This window comes from Zootoca vivipara, chromosome 6 (genome assembly GCF_965207765.1).
Source record: "Zootoca vivipara chromosome 6, rZooViv2.hap1.1, whole genome shotgun sequence".
NCBI classification, from domain to species: domain Eukaryota; kingdom Metazoa; phylum Chordata; class Lepidosauria; order Squamata; family Lacertidae; genus Zootoca; species Zootoca vivipara.
Genome location: NC_142589.1, coordinates 13,886,610 through 13,908,554, shown reverse-complemented (window position 1 = coordinate 13,908,554; position 21,945 = coordinate 13,886,610). Strand labels below are relative to the sequence as shown.

At 43.5% G+C, this 21,945-nt stretch overlaps 1 protein-coding gene across 22 annotated transcripts in view; it reads right to left on the bottom strand.

Annotated features, from left to right (window-relative positions):
* RERE (arginine-glutamic acid dipeptide repeats) overlaps positions 1–21,945 on the bottom strand; it is a 339,661-nt gene that overhangs the window by 259,232 nt on the left and 58,484 nt on the right. For 17 of the 22 annotated variants that reach the window (XM_035120541.3, XM_035120551.3, XM_035120550.3 and 14 more), the window contains exon 1: positions 9,239–10,337. The exons of the other annotated variants lie outside the window; for them this stretch is intronic. The gene's annotated coding sequence lies outside the window, so the exon portion shown is untranslated. Of the gene's footprint in view, positions 1–9,238; positions 10,338–21,945 lie in introns of those variants that run through there. 22 annotated transcript variants of the gene reach the window in all.

The following is a 21,945-nucleotide window of genomic DNA, read 5'->3' as shown; positions in this document are numbered from 1 at the left end:
GCTTCTCCTTAAGCACATTACAACCCCCACTTTATCCATAAGAATGCACTCAAATGCTGGCAGGGGTGGGTGGGTGTGGATCCTTTTTAAATCAATTATTGTACTGCCTTAGAGTACACTGGGGCAGTTAAAGCGTAATTGAATCCAGGATAAGTTATCAGTTCTGGGCAAGGGAACCCAAGTGACCAGTTCCTGCAAAAGCAAACTTACATACATGGGCTCAAATTCAGCGTGGAAGGCCTAATAGCCTAAGGAAAGTGGGAGGTGGGGCATACAACATATTCTCCAGCCACACCACTTCACCAATGCATACAGCACCTCAAGAGGGATCACAAAATCAAGTGTTCACACCTCAGTGTTACAGAAACAGTGGGGGGGGAGCATTCTGCATACAAGGCCCAATACATCCCCATGGGGTAGGGGACATATTTGCTTTCCTAGCACCAGATCCCTAGTAAAGACTTAAGGAGGATTCCCACAGCCTAAAACTAAGCAAGAAAGGGGTATTCAGCTCCTGAAGAGATGATTCAGCTTCTCCACTTCAGTATGTCCAGTCCACTCAGACCCCGAAGTAGGACAGTTTCAAAGTGGATGGTGCAACCACACTTGAAATACAGTTCTGGTCACTTCTCCTCAAAAGGCATATACAGTGGTGCCTCGCTAGACGAATTTAATTCGTTTCACGGGTCTTTTCTTATAACGAAAAATTCGTCTAGCGAATCCCATAGGGGGGAAAAATGCATTGAATTTTTTTATTATTTTTTTGCCCATAGGAACACATTAATTGAATTTCAATGCATTCCTATGGGAAACCGCGATTCGCTAGACAATTTTTTCGTAAAACGAATTCGTCTAGCAAGGCAACCTCCACTAGAAAAAACCTTTCGTTAAGCGGAAAGTTCGTTAAGCAGGGCATTCGTTAAGCGAGGCACCACTGTAGCAGAGTTGAGAAAGGTTGAAAAAAGTGCAGCCGAAATTATGATCAAGTGACTCCCTTATGAAGAAAAGTTACAACTTTGAAGCTTTTTTTTCCCTTTAGAGAAAAGGCAAGTAAAATGTGACGTTACAGAAATAACTGTGCATGGTAAAGAGAAAGTGGATAGAGAGAAAGCTTCATTCCCTCTCTCAGAACCCTAGAATTTGGCGAAGCTGAGTGCTAGAAGATTCAGGACAGGGCTAATTCACACACAAGGCACAGTTAAATTAGGGAATTTCCTTCCGCAGAAGGCAGTGATGGCCATCAACTTGGGTGGCTTTAAAAGATGAGTAGACAAATTCACAGAGACCCTGAGGGCTATGTTCTACCTCCACTGTCAGAGCAGTATGCCAGTGAATACCAGTTGCTGAGAATCGAAAATGAGAGCATTGTTGCTTCAGGCCTGACTTGCAGGCTTCCCATTGGCATCTGGTTGGCCACCGAGTACAAGATGCTGAACCAGATGAGCCACTGGCCTGATCCCACAGGCTCTTCTTATGTTCAAAAGCAGCCAATGCTGTGACACTGTGAGACAGAGAAGTGCCACTGTGTATGGGCCAGTGGGCACAAACCATAGGCAATAAGGCACATGTGGGACCTTTAGCTTTCTCTGGATTGTGCCTATCTCCTGCAAGGTAACAAGAAAAACCTAAAAAAATTCAGAATACAGATGGCCATCCTTTGCAGCAGCTCAACCTTATAGCAAAACTTTGAGGCCTTTCATGTTCAGCTTTGGTAGAAGAGTGTGTCTAGACTTTGGAGGGGGGAGGAAAGAGGGCACAGCAGCAACCATGTCTAGCTTCTAGGAATTAAAACTGCAACACAGCCAAGTCTGGCACAGAACCTTAGGTTGTTGCACCTAAATTATAACCATTTTCACAGAAGAAGCTAATCACAATGAATCATTCCTGGGAAAATTTGCACTCTTACTTCCCCCTCGAGGAAGTGTGCAGTCATGCTGCTAATGTAGAATTTACAGCTCTCATTTCCCCCATACTTTTGCGAATGGTGGGAAGAGAAAAGATTATCTCCCTGCTGTCAGATGAGAAGTTGTCCTTAATAATAGAAACAAACACAAACCCAAGCATGGTGTTTCAGGGAAGCTTTTATGCAAGAACTGAGACCTTATCTTGGCAAGAGCAAAAGAAAAGTAGATTTATATCAGCCATTCACACCTTTCCCTGACACTATGAGTCCCTGCAGTACATCACAAGGTCAAAATTAAAAGTGGGGGGAGAACACTTATCTCATCTGCCAGGAAAAATATTTGTAAAGTGAAAATATATGACTCTTGGGAACAGGATGGATAAAATTCTATACCTGCGTTGTAATGCTGTTTCAACCCATTTCCAGCATACCCTCCTGGTAAACTGAGAATTCTCTCCTATAGCAACGTAGCAAACCTTCAACCCAATAAAAACACACAAAAAAAGACTAATGCAGCAGACATCTTGCTGGATCCTGGAAATCATGGTTTGCAAAGTGGGAATCAGCCTCATGAAACATGCACTTGCCCCCACACCCATCTTGTAAACCAGAGACTGCAACCCTGATATGAAATGGGTCTGTAAACTATGGCTTATTAGGGAACCTTGTTTGCAGTGGTACATGCGTATCCTGAAGCCATAATGGTGGGAAGGGGAAAGAACCTCACCTCCAATTGTCAGGCCGTTACAATATAGCACATTTCTTTTGTGGTCAAAGCATTTTTCATATTCCTTTGTGATCTTTACAACAAAAAGACAAGACAAGCCTTTACTGTACCCACATTACACATGGGGAGGCTGAGACAGAGGTAGTGGCTTACCTGTAACTATACCTTCTCGCCCTCCCCACAGAAGTATCATACCTGAGCTGAAAACTGAACTGAGGACTTAAAGGTTCTTGCCTTTAAATCATTTCTAAACATTTAATTTCACCTCCCTTCCTAACACACTTTCTCCCATGCTTTCAGTACCTGAATCTTGACAGCTTGCACCACAAAAACCAGGTGTGAAAGTGACTATACAGGCTCGACAGCCATTTTGCAGCATGATTACTAAATATGCATATCACAAATTATCCTCTGGCTCATTTTCGTAGTTGACAAGAAAGCCGTCTGCCCAGGCATTGCACCATAGATGGGAATCTGTTTTAAATTCTTGCCAGGGTTTGCAACCAGGATATGGCCTGAGGACGACACTATTATTAGCCAGAATTTTTACATTATCACTAAATAACCTGATGGGGAGAGAGTGAAGACACCTGTCAACAAGGCAGAAGGCACCCTCAGGAGGCATTTCGCTTGAAGTCTGCTTGTCAAACATGCAGTACTTATTTACTGCATTCGAGGGGAAAGCGGGTATACAAAGAGCTAGCTGCAAGCTTACATTTTACCAGCAAGGGTCCAAGTGCATGGCTGGATCAACTGCAGGCTTGTGATTGCCCTAGAAATTGCTGAACTCTCCCTTCTTCATGCTCCACTGCTCCACATTCTTTAAAATATTTTTATAATCAAGGAGTCAAAATGTTGGCCCCTGCCTAACATGCAAAACAGCACAAGCCACACATGAACAGGAAAGGTCCAACCACAATATAGCTCAACAATAGAGCACACATGCATCACATACAGCAGACCCCTAGTTCAATTGTTGGTATCTCCAGTTAAAAGGCTGAGGAAGTAGGGGATGGATGGAAAGACTGAGACCCTGGGGAGCTACTTCAAGTCGGAATAAAAAGCCCTGGGGTAGGTAGACAAATAAATTCGACCTGCTATAAGATAACTTCTTCCTATGTGTCTAACAACAACTGCAACCATCTCACGCAACTTTCTGCAAGTTTTGCTCCATGTCCAAGAGACTGACCCATTAGGATGAATGGAGCACTGCAACACCAACCTCAGCCAGCTCCTATCTACTTGCCTTCTTAAATGCATCCAGTCCTGAGGGTTGTCAACCTCCTCCACTTTATATAGAACATAGCAAGGAGAGGGGGGTGGCAAAGTAGAAATAGCTGGCGCTGCCTGTCATTCACTCTGCCTTGTGCTGGCTTCGCTTGCCTTCTGCCCCAAGAGTCTCATCCAATGGCAGTACCTGTTACCACAGTAAGGCAACACCTGCCCTGAGATTAAGCAACAGGAGCTGTGCCCAGCAAAAGCCCTAGAGGAGTGGCCTATGCTATAGTTTTTAATCTGACTCACTTCCCTGCATTGCTAAGTGGCTCCATTCCCCACACAGACACAAATCCTGTTTCCTACACCAACATAGGGTAAGAAGGGTGAGATAGACAAAACTTTCTGCTCCTCATAGTGAGGTTTTCTTCAAGCCATTCATTATTTCTCTGCAGAACTGCCCTACCGTAACATTCACCTGCCTTTCCTACTGTATGGCTTACTACCAATTAATCAGGTCTCCAGTCAAGGCACCCTATTAGCTGTATGTACAAACAAATTTAATGCATGCTGAGCCTTGCGGGTTTGGCCAGTTGCTCACCCTCTCCCCAACAATCTCTTCCACAGCATACATGCCTTCATCGCACCACTGAGTGAGGTGCTTCCAGAATATGCAAAAGGGCAGCAACATTTGCTGCTGGTTGAGGCATATTGCTGAACCAGCAATATGCAAGGGAGGAATATTAGAAGCAATTGAGTCCTGACCCAAAGTGAAGGGACTGGAAGCAGTGCCTAATGCTGCACATTGCTGAAGGTAAGCAGGTGCAGAACTAATCAGTCTTTCCAATGAGAGGCCCTCCAATGAGAGTCTCATCCAATGGCAGTACCTGTAAGAACAGGATACAATGATTTAAAACAACAACAACAACAACAACAACAACAACAACAACACACACACACACACACTTGTATTGTGGATTTTGTGTTCGCATCATTTTAAAAAAATCAAAATAAAAGGTTCATCAGAAACATCATTTAAGAGCAGAAAGCTATTGTCACACCTACATCTCAAGTCACCCTCACCCCCCTCATCTGCTTATACCCTGCATGGTATGTCTTTGCTAGCCTCTTCACAATGTCACTGGTATGCTGCTTCTAGTTTCATTTAAAATACATTTTCAGAATCTAGGATGAGGCATAAACTGGCACAGATCCATATTTCATTTCATTCTCCCAATGTGTTCAGCTAATAGGCTATCAATGGCTTTTCACCATGTGGCTAAGGCAATGCTGAATACCACCTCGCTCTTACCTTTACTATGAGCTTTCCCAGAGTCAAGTGGCTGGGAAATGAGTGCAAGACTAGATGGACCTAAGTCCTAAGGCAATAACTATGGAATCGCAGGGGTGGGGGTGGGCCTTCACTGCTCAGAAGCAATTTGCACCCAAGCTTTCCACAGGCAAATTCCTATCCACTATCACACCGGTTTCATTTTATTCTGTGGTGTACTCAGTGGGTTGTACCCAATGCTAGTCCTACTCAGAGCAGCCCCACTGAAATTAATAAACATTGACTAACTTGCACCCATGAATATCAACCAGTCTCCTCTGAGTAAGACTTAGTTGGCTACAACCCAATAGAAAGGCATGTATCAGGTACCTTTTATCATATGTGGTGGGAATGCAAGAAAGTGAAAGGCTTCTGGGATATAATATATAATGAGATTAAGAAAGTGTTGAAATATTGTTGTTGTTGTTTAGTTGTGTCCGACTCTTCATGAAATATACATATGTTAAAAAACAAGAAGCATTTCTACTGGGAATTGTAGGTACAGAAATTAACAGACAAGATATTAAGCTTTTCCTATACGTACCAATGGCAGCAAGAATTTTATTAGCACAGAAGTGGAAACGAGGAATTACCTACAAAGGAAGAATGGCAATTGAAGCTAATGGAGGATGCGGAACTGGCCAAAATGATGGGAAGAATCCGAGAACAGTGGGACCAAAAGTTCATCAAGGACTGGACCAAATTTGCAAATTATTTGAAAGACAATTGTATTCAATCAAAAACGTTGTAGGATTGCAAGAAGCTTTGTAAGGAAAGGTACAAAAACCACTGCAAATAAGAATAAGAATGTATGATGTTTTAATTTTTTTGATTTTAAAGCAATGGTTAAATAGTGAAAATGCAGAAATTTGAAATGAAAGATAGAAAATCATAAGGAAGGTTTGAAGTAAATCAGGGCCCTAAAAAGCCAAAATGTATAATATAAGAGAAGACATTGCAATGGAAAGTATTACATATTGTAAAACTAATAAAAATGATATTGGGGGGGGGGAGAGAAAGGCATGCATTAACAGACTGTCCCACAACTTAGACTCCCAGACCCAGATATCCTAGACTTAAAAAATAAATAAATCCTGATGTGCCTTGGGCAGTTATGCTTCTCAGGACCTTGAAAACTGCTCAAGTATGCATCTCTGAACAACAGACCACTGGCTACTGGAAGACACACCCTTACCTCTGAACTGTTTCTATGCCAGCTGGTTATTATAAGAATGACTGTTTAAGAATTGGTGGCAGAATTTCTTGGGTTTTTCTCCTCTTCCCTCCTTGTCCCTTTCCCCTTGTGTGTGTTTTTTTGTTTTGTTTCAGATTGTAAACCTGCAAGCTGGGACTGAATGTAAGCCACTCTGGGAGCCTTTCTGGCTAAAAAGGGTTAAAATTCTCTAAATAAATAAATGCAGGCTTCCTAGGCATAGACCAGGTGGCTAGAACAGCACTAAACATGACTATGCAAACAGGTTCACCAAGGGGGGGGGAATAGAGATATTTCCTGTCCTTCGCCTCCATCACTTTCTCTCTGCCAAACCAAAGGAGCTTTTAAGAAAAACACACAAATTGAGCCATTAGTTACCAACAGCAGGAAACAAAAGCCTGTCCAGTGCCCATCACATGAATTAAAAAGGGGGAGAGAAAAGGAAGTGTCAGCAAACTCCACCAAGCAATTCCAGGCAACCTCCAGTGTATGGTACACTACATTACCAAAGAGTCAATGCATTCTGACATAACAGCTACACACATTGTAAAATAAAAAGGCTAACCCACATCCCAGGCAAGCGATTCGCTCGACCCTGCCAGCATTTCCTCAAAAAAATGATGTAGAAATTTAAGGAACAAGTGGACTGGTTATAACCAACACAACAGTAGACTGGAGGGGTTAGGGAAGCATGTGAGAAAACAACCGCCTCTGTTTGAATTTTTTTTAAAAAAATCTCCCTCTCTCTCCCTCTCTCTCCCTCACACACACAGAGAGCAGCCCCATGCTATAAACAAGGAGAAAGCACACAAAGGAAGTGGCAAGAGGGAGAGATTACGTCAGCCCTCGCCTCAATTCATAAATGTGAACCACAGAACAAGGCAAATTCTAAACGGCCCTCCCTCTCAGGGATCCTGCTTAAAAAAGGGAATGCACACACACACACAGTCTAAGAGCAAATATGCTACTAAACAGCACACGCTGATGCATCAACTTTCAGTAGCCACAGGGAGGGGGGTGGAAGAGAGAGAGAAACCCCACAGTGTAATCCCAGTGAATTCTATCCTGCAGCCAGATCAAATAACATTTGAAGAACAGCCCGCCAAGCTCACAGAGGCAGCCCAAGCAGAGTAACAATAAACACTGAAGAATCCTGGATTGAAGACACACACACAGGTCGCAGGGATTTGTTACCAAATAGCACACTCCTAAATTACATGGGGGTAAAGAGAAGAGAGGTGGATCCAAATGGAAATCTCCTAATTCCCTAGCTGTTGTTAAAGATCTTATCTTTTTATTTAAAAAGGGGGGGAAGAAGATATCTGTGCAGTGTAATTTCTTACTAGGCAACTGGGACTGTTTTGAAAAGTATGGACTGCCTTTAAACAGCAATTCAGCCCCCACCCAGCCCCCACCTCGAATTGCAGAGCTGGTTGCAATCCTGGAACTAATTGCCTAGAGATCAATGCCTTTAACACTATAATTATGCCCCCCTCAGTTTCTAAGACTTTCAATCCTGCTTAAATTAACTTCTTTCCCAGAAATGCACAACCAGAAGAATATAGCATTTCTAACCCTACTTTTTTGTCCTCTATTTAAATAGAGACCAGAAACATGTTAACAGAAACAAAAGGATAAACAAGACTTCATAGAGAAACAATCCCTCCAGTTCTCAAGATTCCCTCTTTCTGCCCATGGGGCTCAGCCCCAGAGCAAGTGGATGGAAGGCTCCTGTCAACTGCCATTTGGGTTCATGTATCATTAAAGAATCCCACATGGCTGGAAGGAGGCCATCCAATCACACATATGCACAGCACCCCATGTAGGGCAAAGCCACATGCCCTCCAGAGAAGCTGAAAACAAAATCCCAATTGTACTGAACAAAAGCAGAGCTGGTTTCTGTCTCGGGGAAACAAGAAGTGGTTGAGCGGGTCTCCCTGTCACATCAACTGAGAACAAAGTTGAGTCAATATTATAAAAAGGGCCTTTTAGACTGAGCTGGGCACCAATTAAAAAAAACATAAAAGGCATTCCAGTACACACTTCTGCTACACTCCAGCAAGTAGAGTGAAAGATCCCCCTCTGCCCCCCCATAAAACAAGAAAACCTGCACTGCAAACTTCTCTTGGATTTTTTAAAACAACGAAAAAGCTTAGCAAGCTTTTGAAGTTCCACCTAGTTTAGTACAACCTTTTGTTGTTGTTGCTAAACTTGTGTGGGAGCAGAAATGTACATTAGTTTTTTTTAAAAAAAACACTAATTTTAAAATCCCCTGACAAAAAGGGGGGGGGGACTTGTAACCTTAAAATGTTCTGGAACAGTGCCCTAGGCCAATAATAGCTAGCGCAATACCTACCAAGCAGATCCAAGTTTCCTTGAAATTATTTTCTCTCCCCTCCTCCTCCCGCATTTCTAAGATATTACAAATTAAGTGGAAGGAGTCAAGTGTTTTATCTACCCAGCTGGTGATATGTTTTTGTTGTTGTTTTTCTCAAGTTATTTTTTTCCCTCTCTCAAGGCTGGGGAAATACGAAGCTACACTCTAGAGGAAACTCAACTTGATTGTGATCTCTCTGTCTCCCATTCACACACAAACACACACCCTTCAATGTAAACATCACTTAGGCAATCCAGGGAGATGACCCCACGCTTCGGGGCGCGAACCCCAACCTCAAACTGCACATTAAGTTGACTCGTCTTCACACAAGGAACCTAGATGTAAGCGAGACTTGAGGGGGGATTTCCCCCCCCCAAAAAAGAAAGACATGTGCGTGCGAGTCAGCCAGACCACCATCCCCACCCGCTTTAGCAAGGTCCCCCCCCCCAGGCGGCACACACTGGCTCACTCACCCCAGCCAGCCTTGGACTTTCCGCTCGGCAAGAACAACGAGGAGAATTCCTGGAGATGCGGGGCCAAGGCAACCAGCCTGCAATCACAGCAGCTGTTTCAGTCTGACCCCGGCGGACCTCGAGCTGCTTCTCCAGGGCACGCAGAAAAGGAAGAGGGGGCTGCTGCTACTGCGTTCAATCCCACATGCAATGCCCATGGAGGAGGGAGGGGGGAGGAAGAGGAAGGAAGGGAGGAGGAGGAGGAGAGGGGAAGAGAGAAAGAAAAAAAGGGGGCCAGAGAAGAAAGAGAGAGAGAGATGCACTTGGCGAACAAAAGGAGGCCCCCGCTTCACTGCAGCGCCGCTGCTGGGCCAGGCAGTGGTGCGGGCGAGAAGAGGAGAAGCAGCAACGGCGGCATTGCCCGGGCCGGAGAAGGATCCCGACTGGAGGAAGCGGCGGCGGCGGCGGCAGCTCCCTGCCTTAGCGCGGCGGGCTGCGCTCCTCGGGCCCCTCCGCGGCACATCCACCAGCCTTAGCTGCCGCTCCTCGGTTGCAGCCACCTCCACATGCCTCTGTGTGACCCAGTCGCTTTTGCTTTCAACCCAGACACCAGGAGAGGGAGAGAGAAGCACAGCCTCCCAAAGACAACAAGCGGCGGCGCGCGGGAAAACCCGGAGCGGAGTCCACCAGCCTGGCGCTGCCTCCCGACCAGACTCAGTGCAAAACGGCGGGAGGGCGGCCCGGCGGGGGCCACCGACTCCGAGCCAGCCAGCCCCCCGGCTCTGTGCTGACCAGGGCCAGTAGGATGCCTTGGCTCACGGGCTGCTCGACATCCTTGCCAATGCTGGGCGATGCGAGCGAGCGTGCACAGCTCCTGCCTCCCTTCCTAGATTTCTTTTCCCCCGCCCCAATCCGAGCCGGAACAGGGAGAAGCTGGCTGGGTGATTGATGGCGGCTCTTTAATAGCGTGGTCAGCTAGAAAATGCATCTGCAAGCAAGATATTAAAGAGGCAAAGCATCCCCGCGAGTGATCTGCCGCTGCTCACATCCGAGCGCGAGCGAGATGCAGCAGCAGCCCAGGAATATTAATGCAAAAGCAACCTTCTTCCTTCTCTCTCTCTTCCCCCCCCCCACCTTCCTGCTTCGGTTCTCACGAATGCAGATCAAACACTCACACGGCGTGGAGAAGACACAGATCAAAAAGGAGAGAGGTGGAGGAACATTTAAAACAGCGGGGGCGGGGGGGGGGAAACGGGACAAATAACGCTGAGGATGCGAAAGGCAAAAAATGCCAATTCAGTGGCACATTAGAGGCATCATGGCTACACAGAAGGATTGGGTTGCAGTTGATTCAACCAGTAAGCCATTTTGTTAAAATCCGCCTACACCACCGGCCCCCTTTTTGCACAGGAGAATAAATATCCATCTGTCAGCAGGCGCTCCCTTTTAACATTACACTGGAGAAGAACTACACCTAATGCAATGTGAGATGTACTAATGCAGGTGCACCCACACACCCCGTGCCAGCTTTGTTTTCAAACAAAACATGGCATTGCACGGGAACAAAAAACATTTCAACCACCCCTCCCAAACTCATTAATGCAATGATTGTTGTTGTTTTTGTTTAGTCGTGTTCGACTCTTCGTGACCCCATGCACCAGAGCACACCAGGAAGTAATAAATACATTGATGGTTTTGCCCCTCCCCAAAATTATAGCTGCTTCCACAAACAAAACACATTCCCCACACTGCAATGCACAGGTAACCAGAAAATGGAGGATTTGTGGACCACCACCAGCACTGTGGGGATAGATAATTCAAAAACTCTGTCCTCTTTTCTTTTATTGCGGTTTTTAGCTTTAGCTGTTTAATGCTACCTCAGTTAAATCTAAAAAAAGGAGGTTAAAAAGGGTGTCATGATCACTTTTACACAGGGTCATTTCAAATGCCAAACCTGTTCAGAAAAGGCTCATTGAAATTAATGCCCATGAGCAAGTTTGGTCAACTAATTTCACTGGGTCTTCTCCAAGGAAAACTTAGCTTTGAAGTCCCCCCACCAACTCCAAGAAATTTTCTGATTCTGCACACTAAATGTCATATAAACATTGTGTTCCATAACCATAAATAACTATAATATGAAGCTCATCTTTGCACTTATACCCCAGGTTTAGAATTACCATAAGGATACACCACGAGGATGGGAAGGAAGAGAACATGCCACTGAATTCCACCCAAAATGCCCAGACAGCTAGTAGGTTACAGGAGCAACCAATTCACCTAAGCTAGTGCTCAGTATTTAGCCTCGGTATCCAGGTTTCACATTTATTGCTTATTATTGATTGTATATTTATTGCTTTAGCAGCTGGCATTTTATTTAAACTGTTGTACTCTCAAGGCCTTTGCTAGATTTCTTTTCTTTTAAAGGTCTGTACTTGAAGCTTTAATCTATTCTGCACCAGCGAAAAGCAGCTGCCTAAACCGCCAACCCAGCTAATGAAGTATAACACCCTTTGCCACCCGAAAGGCCGCCCTGTGATCAATACACTCAGAAAGGCAGCTTGTACTGCAAGCTCGGCTCCCTTGAAAGATCAGCGCCGCACATTAGCTTCTCAATGGGAGCCCATCAGAGGGGAATGTGCTCAGTGAAAATAAGCTTCATAACCAAGAGGCTCAGTGATGGAACTGCACTGGCCAGAGCCAAAAAAAATCAATCCCAGAGTCAAGCGACAAAAGCCGACATTTCATTTAGCCCCTCTTCCAATTTTTTAATCAAGTGTGGCCTGCCACACACAGCAAGCCACAGGAAGGACAGATTGCTCCAGCCATGGCTTGATGTAGTGTTTACCTCCCAGCGATTCCAGGAAAATTCTCTCCCTGTCTTACACATATTCAGGCTATGTGAAAAAATGTGTCGTCAATCACCAGCATCATCATAAGTCTGCATGGCAGAAAACAGGCTAGTATGAATGAAAAAGTCTTCTGCAGTTGTACTCAGAAACGTGTATATTTCTTCTGCAATGAATCTCAGTCTTAACCATTTCTACATAGACACACACATACCTCTGAGACTAGCATGCCTTAGTCTAGCCTTCTTCATTATGAGAAAAAAGATATGGGGGGGGGGGTGAGCTAAACAGTTGAGGTGGAAACAGAAATGCTGAAGCTACTATTGCAAGGGGGGGCATTTGCTGGACTCACTCTCATCAGCCCCAGCTACCATGGCAAAGGATGATGAGAGCTGTAATCCAACAACTTTGAAAGGGCCACGAGTGACAATGGCTCATCAAATGTCACAGTCACATAGCAATATAGCACCTCACCCCCTTTAGGAGAATCTTGAAAAATGTGGGGCATTTCAGGAGGTGGTGAGTTTGTGCTCTCCCTATTTGCCTACAATAAGGTAAAGCATTCAGATAATTCCTTAGGGGCCTGGATCCACCCCCAAACTGCACTCTCATTTCCTGAGAGAGACTACAGAATAAAGGGGGACAGCTTTTAACAAAAAATACTCTACTCAGCTATCTCCAGTCAGGAACACCAACCGTGCCACCTGTCCGCCTGTAAGTGTCTCCATCTTAATACCAGCTTCCCTGAAATGCTTGAAACTATTATTGACCATTTCCAGTAACAACTAAACTGGACCAAACACATCAGCCAGAAGAGGTGAATGCTACATTTATAGTATCCCTTTCTGGTGCAGAGAACCATGTTGGCTCAAATACCAATACTGTACAGGCTTTTCCAGTAGCTACTGTAGTAGTAAAGTTGGTAATCAAGGAGCAGTGTGAATGCAGCCCCTTGTGTTATCTTGGTCAAGGTATTTAAGGTGGTCTTTTTCAGAGAGAAAAGCTCTCGATTTCTTACAGCACCTTCATGACTCCCCTAATATTACAATGTTCCTTTCCTTCTCTTGGCTCAAGTGTCTGAAACATTGCATAGGTTCAAGAGACAGAGTCTAAATACTGTAGAGGGTGCACAGGGAGGAATAGTGCATAGTCTTAAACAACATTGTATTTCCAATAGAAAAGCAGATAATAAGCTTAGAAGGATGAGAAAGCAGCATACATGATATCTCTAGACAGTCTCACAGAATTGTTTCTTAACATTATATTACTAAATCACACTTCTATGGCCACACTTGAAAACTGGAATGCCTTGCCAAAAGAGGTCAATCTCATTACTTCTCTGATGGCTCTTCTGCTGGTGTTGCATTTGGCCTGTCAAGGTATGAATCTCCCTGATTTGTTATTTGATCTACTATATCCTCTTTGTTTATTTTATCATGGGCTACAACATGCAGATTCAACTGTAAAAGGAGCAAGGTAAAAAACAACAACAACAACAACAACAACAACAACAACAACTTTACTCAACCAACAAACAAAAATTGAAATTCCCTCCCCATGTCAGTTCTAGAAAGAGAAAACAGAACTGCCAGAGGAGATGCAGGGTGGTAATAGTGTCAGATCTTGCAAACTGTCTCTCAAGCACTGTATGAAGCACATGCACCAAATCTGATTCAGCAGATTTATACCTTGCATTCCTGCAAATAGCTCAAGATGGCATACATGGTGCTACCACCCAATTTACCTCAACAACAACTGGTGAGGTAGGTTAGGCTGAGAGATCATACATGATGGCCAAAGGTTATCCAGGCCACTTCATGCCTGAATAGGGAACTGGACACACATTTCAATTCAATAAAGTGTTTTCCTAGTTTGGCATTTTAACTGCTATACAAAACTGTCTCCCTGTAGCACTTTGGTGTGAACCCATTACTATTTTAGATTCAGCAATGATGTGCATTGACATTTGTGCATCTAAGGCTATGTGCACACCATGCATTTAAAGCACGCACACACACACACCCCTAAAGAAGCCTAGGAATTGTGGTTTGTTAAGGATCCTAGGAATTGGAGGTCTGAAGTGGGTAAACTACAGTTTCTAGGATTCTTGGAGAGGTGTATGTGTTTAAATGTGTAGTGTGTGTACACAGCCACAAAAGTCAAAAAGAGGCAAATGAATTAGGAATCCACTCTCAGATGATAATGGTTAATACACAAATGAATGCAAGTAAGTCAACTCTTCAAAGATTTGAACAGATTTCTACTTAAAATTAGTTTAAAATTAAACCAGCTGCAAGCAAGGGTAACCTGACTAAAAAGGATCCACATTCCTCAGAGTATCACAGAATAAATAAATCATAGGAGAAAACATCAACAGACAAAAGTGGTAGATCATATAATAGCTTAGGGTGCTTATGGTTAAACAGCAATACCCCTTAAAACACAGTTACAGGTAGGTAGCCGTGTTGGTCTGAGTCGAAGCAAAATAAAAAAAAAAAAATTGTATCTGAAGAAGTGTGCATGCACACGAAAGCTCATACCAAAATATAAACTTAGTTGGTCTTTAAGGTGCTACTGAAGGAATTTTTTTATTTTCCTTAAAACACATGCATGCTTGCCTGCACGCTCACACATTCAGCATAACTGCCTGATGCAGAGTAAAGGCCACTCCCAATCCTGAGCAGAAAGAAATCCAGGACGTGTTTCAGTGCTGCCTCCATTTATCAAAACAACCCTGTCATGTTGAGTACCATTAACAGATAATGAAAGGAGACAAGGGATGCAGTTACAAGCAAAGCACTCAGCCTTGTACAGGCCTAAGCATGCAGCCAAGTGAGCTGACATCTGACTTTATTATAAGCATTATAATTAAATAGAATACCTAGTTTAAGTAACATTAAGGTTGTGACACAAACCAACAAAAGCTGAGGGAATTCAAAGTAAAGCTTTGACACACTGTCATTAACTCCTGCTATTTGTAGGAGAGGAGAGAAAGAGAGAGAAAGTGCATTTTTGAATAAGATAATGTGTGTGTTTGAGAGAGAAAATAGCCTAAACAGGTGAACACAGATTGCTTCAAGGACTGAAGAGTCACCTATAACCTTAAATACTCCGTATGCTTGACATGTTTGCTCCATGGTTTTCAAACCTGGGCTTCCTTTGAAGTTTATCAGGGGTCCCTCAACAAAGAAAAAAAATGGAAGACAAGCTTCTCTGCCTGTGATCAATAGTCTTCACTTGGGATGTGCAGGTAATGGGAAAGCATTCAGCCTGTTCTAAGGCACATTCACACAGTTCCCACTGGTCCACTGACACAATGAGAGGCCTGGTCAGCCTTTCACAAGATTCAAGGCCTGGTCTATACATACCTCCCTGTAATTAGAAAATACCCTATGAGCTTTCTTTCTACTTTCATGGAGTATCTTATGGAGTGAGGGCTCTCTTACATGAAGAGAGCAATCACAAGTATAATCTCCCCCTCCCCACCTGCAATGCGAAGTCCTACTGACACTATCAAGTGGTCTTCTGCCAAATCAGACCATTGGTCCACCCGACTCAGCACTGTCTACACTGGTTGAGCTAGTGTATCCCAGGCAGAAGTCTTTCCCAGACTCACTTTGCACCCATCCAAAATTCTATCACCTCATTTCATTGGAAACATCAGCTAGGTCTGGGACTTTGCTGCACATGCACAGCACCAAGATAGAAAGGATTCCCAGAAAGTGGAACATTTCAAAACTACTGGCATACATAAACAAACTGCACCACATCAGACGGGGACAGGGACCGGAGGTGGGACAGGGGCTTGCCAAAAAGCACAGCCCACAAAAACATTCAATGGTATGCAACCAAGGTGCTACTTTCTACACAGAGAGCACAGAAATAAGTTATACCTTCTTGCAAGAGCTTTAGTACACCTGAAGAACATTAAATGGATATATACCCCCAATATCTATTGGGTAGCAGCCATTCTCAGAAATTCCTTCTGAGAGAATTAGCTCTTATCAAGGCATGCATAAATACTTCACCTAGTAGACAAACTGTGCCAGGAGGAGGAGACAGCTGCTTAAAGGCTACCAGATAAACATACTTCAGCAGGCAAAACTAATTGTAAGAGCACTTTGCCTTATCAGACAGATCACATTAGAAATGCATTATTAAAATTTACTAAGCACTTAAAAACTGAACAGGTCACTACAGTTGGTGCGGTGGGGGGGGGGCGCCCAGAAGGAAATGGAATGGGGGTGAGTGGAGAAAAGAGATCACAGCTCACAACCTCTATGGCCTTCAGAACAAATTTCGCACGCTTTGTTTAGCGAACACAATTTGCACTAACTGGATAAAGTTTGTTAAATCCATTATCAAGAACAATGGAGATGTGATCTTGACAAATGTTGTTAAAAACAGGTTTGATGTGATGCTTTGTTGTGTTGTTGCTGCTCGACCTGGAATCTGAACAAGCAAACCTGCTTAATTCATACCAAACAGAGCTTAGGGTTTGCCAAAAATCTCCCTCCCTGTCCCCAGTTAGGATACATCTTATTCTACCTCTTTTTTAATAACTAGGGGCTGCTGCCCATGCTCAATCAACTTACCAACCCCATCCATCCCACACCTGACTAAACAGGTACAACACAGGCCCCTGCTCACTGTCAGCCACTATGTTGATCTATACTGTATTTATATTTAAATTAAAGCAATTATTTCCAAATTTGCACCTATACATAAAAATTACCATATGCAAATCAGTGTCCTCTTTTTCTGTGGATGCATAAGTTGTTAACCTACTCTCCCCACCCCCACCCCATGGAACCTCAGAAAACTGTCTTACAACTTTTTGCCCACACAAATTTGTAAGGGCACGTGATGTATTATTAGGCTACTTCCCAAGCCCTAAAGTGCACAGATATTTTACATATTGGCGAGTATGATGGGGGATGGTCTGCCTTTCTAAGCCAGAAATTTCCCAAATGCCTTGCAAATAGTGAATTTTTTAAATAAATAAAAATACAAAAAAATCCTAGACATGTTTTCTTGTGAGTAAGCCTCACTAGACATTATGGAACTTTGCTTCTGAGAAACCACACCCAGGATTTAGCTATATAGACATTTTATTGTGAAATCCAACAAGCCAGTTAAAAGATGTTCATTAACTACTTCCCACTAGAGTTAATACCCCACTCAGCACATGGTTCTGCTGTGGGAAGCCATGACAGTTAAGCCGGTCTGACACAATATAAGGTTGGTACCACAGATGTGGTCTACGTTTGTTCTCCAAAATGTTGGCACCAACAATATATTTCTTTATCCAAATAAATTAAGCAACACTCACAGCTTCTTTACACACATGCACTGCACATTTCTCTCCTTGAAACCTTTTTTGTGCTTTCTTATCAGTAGCCTGCTTCTGCCTCTCACTGCGTTGAGTCATCTCAATTCTCCTTTTCAGCAGGCTGTACTTTGAAAGCTCAGCAGGTACTGACTGTGGTCTTGTCTTTTTTAATATCTTGCCACCAACTGTCACCACCACCCCAGCGCCCACAAGAGAAACTGGCAGTTTTAGAATATTGCATAAGGAAGATTCCACAGGTCACAGCACCAGTAACTCAAAAATAATTTTCACTATTATTATTAATTTCAAAAGTGGAAGGTATTTGTCTCTTCAAGTCTCACTAACATGGGATGCTTTGATTCCATCCCAAACTACAACTACAGAGCAAATGGTGTATGTTTCCTTTGAGCACTGTCTATGAAAACCATGAAGTTAAAAGTGAGCCTATTTAACCCCAGGATCTTCCAGGGCTGGAAAAGACCCAAACACCTCATCAGAAGTCTAAAATCTTGGCATTGGCACCTAATAATCCTCCTTGACTCCTCATGCAAAGGGCCAGTGCCAATTTCTAATTATTTGGCAACTATGGAAAGGAGGTAGGGAGGAAGCTAAAATATTTCCAACCTTGAAATGTTCTATTCTTTCTCCATAAATATGCCACCCAAAATCATAGTTAAATATGAAGTACCCAAAATGCATTATCACTTTAATATAAAAAGTAAAACATTAGGACTAATCTCCCTCATCATAATCACAGCATTTATATTGCTGTGTCAAGTGTTCACATAAGTATTCACACTGTTAATCATTAAATATCACAAATCAAAATTTTGATCATCACAAGGAGCCCATACAATAGGTCAATATTATTCCCCTCTAATGATGATGATGATGATGATGATTTATTACCCACCCTTCATCCCAAGGTCCCACGGCAGGTTACAATTTAACATACAACCTTATAACGACTTACCACCACAAGAATAGGGTGGGTCATAAAATGTGCGTATCAAGTGTCAAAGGCCGAGGTAAAGAGATGCATCTTCAGCTCCTAGATGGCGAGCCAAGGCTGAAAGACCAGAGCTTGATGAATAAAGGCCACCTAGTTAGTTCACAGCCTATAGTTCCTGGTTTGTGGGTTCAGTCTTAGCTACTCCACCTCACTAGCACTGAACATTAACAAGCCGCATTATAGGAAACTGGCAAGTGCAAGCAACTTGCCTGCTCAAAAGCAACCTAGCAAGTGACTCTGTTACTGCTCCACACACTGAAACAGCAACTCCTTGCATGCTCCACTGCAATTGTCCATCTCCTCAAGACAGCCAAGCAGGGCAGTTTTATAAAATTGTAAACAGGTGGCAGGTTTTTAAGGAAAGGCTTCATGATCTTTTGCTGGGACACTTTGATGATCTACAGGAGCAGTGACTGATGGGTTCCTTCTTATCCTTCCATGCATCAGGCATTGGGAACCTGTGGCCCTCTACCGGTAGATCAGGGGTAGGCAACCTAAGGCCTGTGGGCCGGATGCGGCCCAATCGCCTTCTCAATCCGGCCCACGGACGGTCTGTGAATCAGTGTGTTTTTACATTAGTAGAATGTATCCTTTTCTTTAAATGCATCTCTGGGTTATTTGTGGGGCCTGCCTGGTGCTTTTACATAAGTAGAATGTGTGCTTTTATTTAAAATGCATCTCTGGGTTATTTGTGGGGTATAGGAATTTGTTAAAAAAAAATTCAATATATAGTCCGGCCCACCACATGGTCTGAGGGTTGCTGGAAAAGGTTGCTGACCCCTGCTCTAGATGATGTTGGACTACAACTCCCATCATCCTTGACAACTGACCATGCTGGCAGGGGCTGGTGGAGTCCAACATCATCTGGAGGGCCACAGGTTCCCCATCCCCACTTTCCACCTACTTGAAAGAGGCAGACTCTCTGCACTGATTGCAGGGCAAGAGAATACAGTGGCTTGATTTAGACATTGCACCAGACCATAACAAAAGGGTTTAACAACTGCTAGAATTCTGACTGGCCTAGTCAGGTGGGGTCATATTACAACACTTCTGAAATAATTACATTGGCTGCTTATTCGCTTTGGGGCCCAATTCCAGGTGCTGGTGCTTATCTTTCAAAGATATAAACAATTTGCAATCCAAATACCTGACAGTGCCCCTCTTCCCATGCATTAAGAACTTCAAATGAATCTCTTCTACAAGTCCAGTTTGTTGGTGGCATGTGGATCAAAAAGAAGAACTTTTCTCTAGCGACATTCCAACTTTGGAATATCCTTTCCAGGGTAGATCAACTGGAACAGACGCTAAAATTGTTTTCTGGCAAGAGGTTTTAAGATAGGCGTGAGGAACCTTTTTCCAGCCAGAGGTCTGCATTCCCTTCTGGGAAACCTTCCAGCAGCCAGATGCAAGTGGGAGCTGGGGCAAGAGGCAAAAGTGGGTGGGGCAATTAATGCAAATAATACCTTTTCACAGTAGACTAGTTAGCTCTCTCTATCCTCCACCCAGGCAAGCCAGAGGCATTAACAGAGTTCAATGACACGTTGTTTAGATGATTAGTCATGTCCGACTCTTCGTGACCCCATGGACCAGAGCACGCCAGGCACTCCTGTCTTCCACTGTCTCCCGTCAAATTCATGTTGGTAGCTTCTATAACACTGTCCAACCATCTCATCCTCTGTCATCCCCTTCTCCTTGTGCCCTCAGTCTTACCCAACATCAGAGTTTTTTCCAGAGAGACTTCTCTTCTCATGAGGTGGCCAAGGTATTGGAGCCTCGGCTTCAGGATCTGTCCTTCTAGTGAGCACTCTGGGTTGATTTCCTTCTGAACGGATATGTTTGATATTTTTGTCAATGACATATTAGTCAAGCAAAAACACTCAAGGTATGATACAGGGCCAGTGAGGTGCATGACGTGGGGAGAGGGGAGACGAAATGTGGTTTGGGGGGGGGGTTCTGAGGACTAGATACAGAAGTTTGGAGGGCACCATTAGGCCCCTGGGCCGGAGGTTCCCTGGCCCTGTTTTAAAACATTTTCATATGCCCAGGCATTTAAAATTGATTTTATGGCCTCTGCTTAATAGTTCTATAGTTCACTTGCTACTCAAAGTTTTATTGCCAGTATGTGTTATTGGGTTATTACATTGTATTAACACCCTGGAATCAGTTTGGATGGAGGGCAGTTTAAAATACCCTGTTTCTCATATTTTAAGACATACCCATAAAATAAGCCATAGCAGGATTTTTAAGCATTCAAGGAATATAAGCCATACCCCGAAAATAAGATATAGTGATAGGCGCAGCAGCAATGCCGGCCGCAGCAGGAGGAGGAGAAAAAAAATAAGACATCCCTTGAAAATAAGCCATAGTGTTTTTTTTTTGAGGAAAAAATAAATATAAGGCGTGTCTTATAATATGAGAAACACGGTATATAATAAATGAAATAAATACAGAAGCTTAACCTGGTTTAGCGTAATTTCTGAAATGGAAAATCGTAGCTTGCAGCCAGCCAGCACACTAGGCATTAGAAGCCATGGTTTGAAATGGGTTTGCAAATTATGGCTTGGCATGATGTCTCCCTTGAGAAAACAGTGGCTCTGCTTCCAGAGGCCAGTGCACTGACAGCAGCGGTGGCTAGCCTGAAATGTTCCAGATGCTAAGGACTACAAACCTCATCAGCTCCAAGCAGCACAGTCAACAGTCAGGAATGACGTGAGTTGTATTTCATAACACCTGGAGGGCACAATGTTAAGCTACAGCTGAGAATGAATGCTGAGCATTTGGAAAACAAAAACAGAGGAGCTCAAAAATGGCATGATCTGAGCCTCTCTCTGTGTGTGTGGGGTGTGTGTGGGGTGTGTGTGTGTGTGTGTGTGTGTGTGTGTGTGTGAGAGAGAGAGAGAGAGAGAGAGAGAGAGAGAGAGAGAGAGAGAGAGAGAGAGAGAGAGAGAGAGAGATTTGGTCAAGACTTGGAAGAAAGTAGTGGACCTGTTATCTAACAGTCTGGTAAGATAACCCAAGATCAGAAATAGCCCCTTTCCTTGTCACCTGTGGCAAATAAAAATTGCTTCGAGTTAAAGAAGTAGACGAGTTTTTTCACATTGGAAGAGAAGGGCAAATAGCAGTGTCAAATATGAGACAAAAAGCTTCATGTCAGCCATATATACTGATACCAATGAGATGTGCATACACAGATTCGCTCAGCAACTCCCTAAACACAATTTTATTTAAGGTAAACTTAACAAAACACAAATGTAAAGAGCTGGAGTGTTCAAGTCACTTAATTTCAAAAAATGGCACCAAGACCTTCAAACAGAACTAGTGTGTTCTGAACCTTGCAGACAAATGAAAACATTTAGACACAAACATTTGTCAAGGCAAAATTGTTAATAAATGCTTGTGTAAACTACAATGGAAGGTAGTTTAACCCAGTGCTTTATTTAGGCTGGCTGTTCTTTTAGCTAGCCTAAATAAAACACCAGCTACTGAAAAAGATGAACTCTTTCTTCCATGGATCCATCCTTCTACAGCTAACATAAAA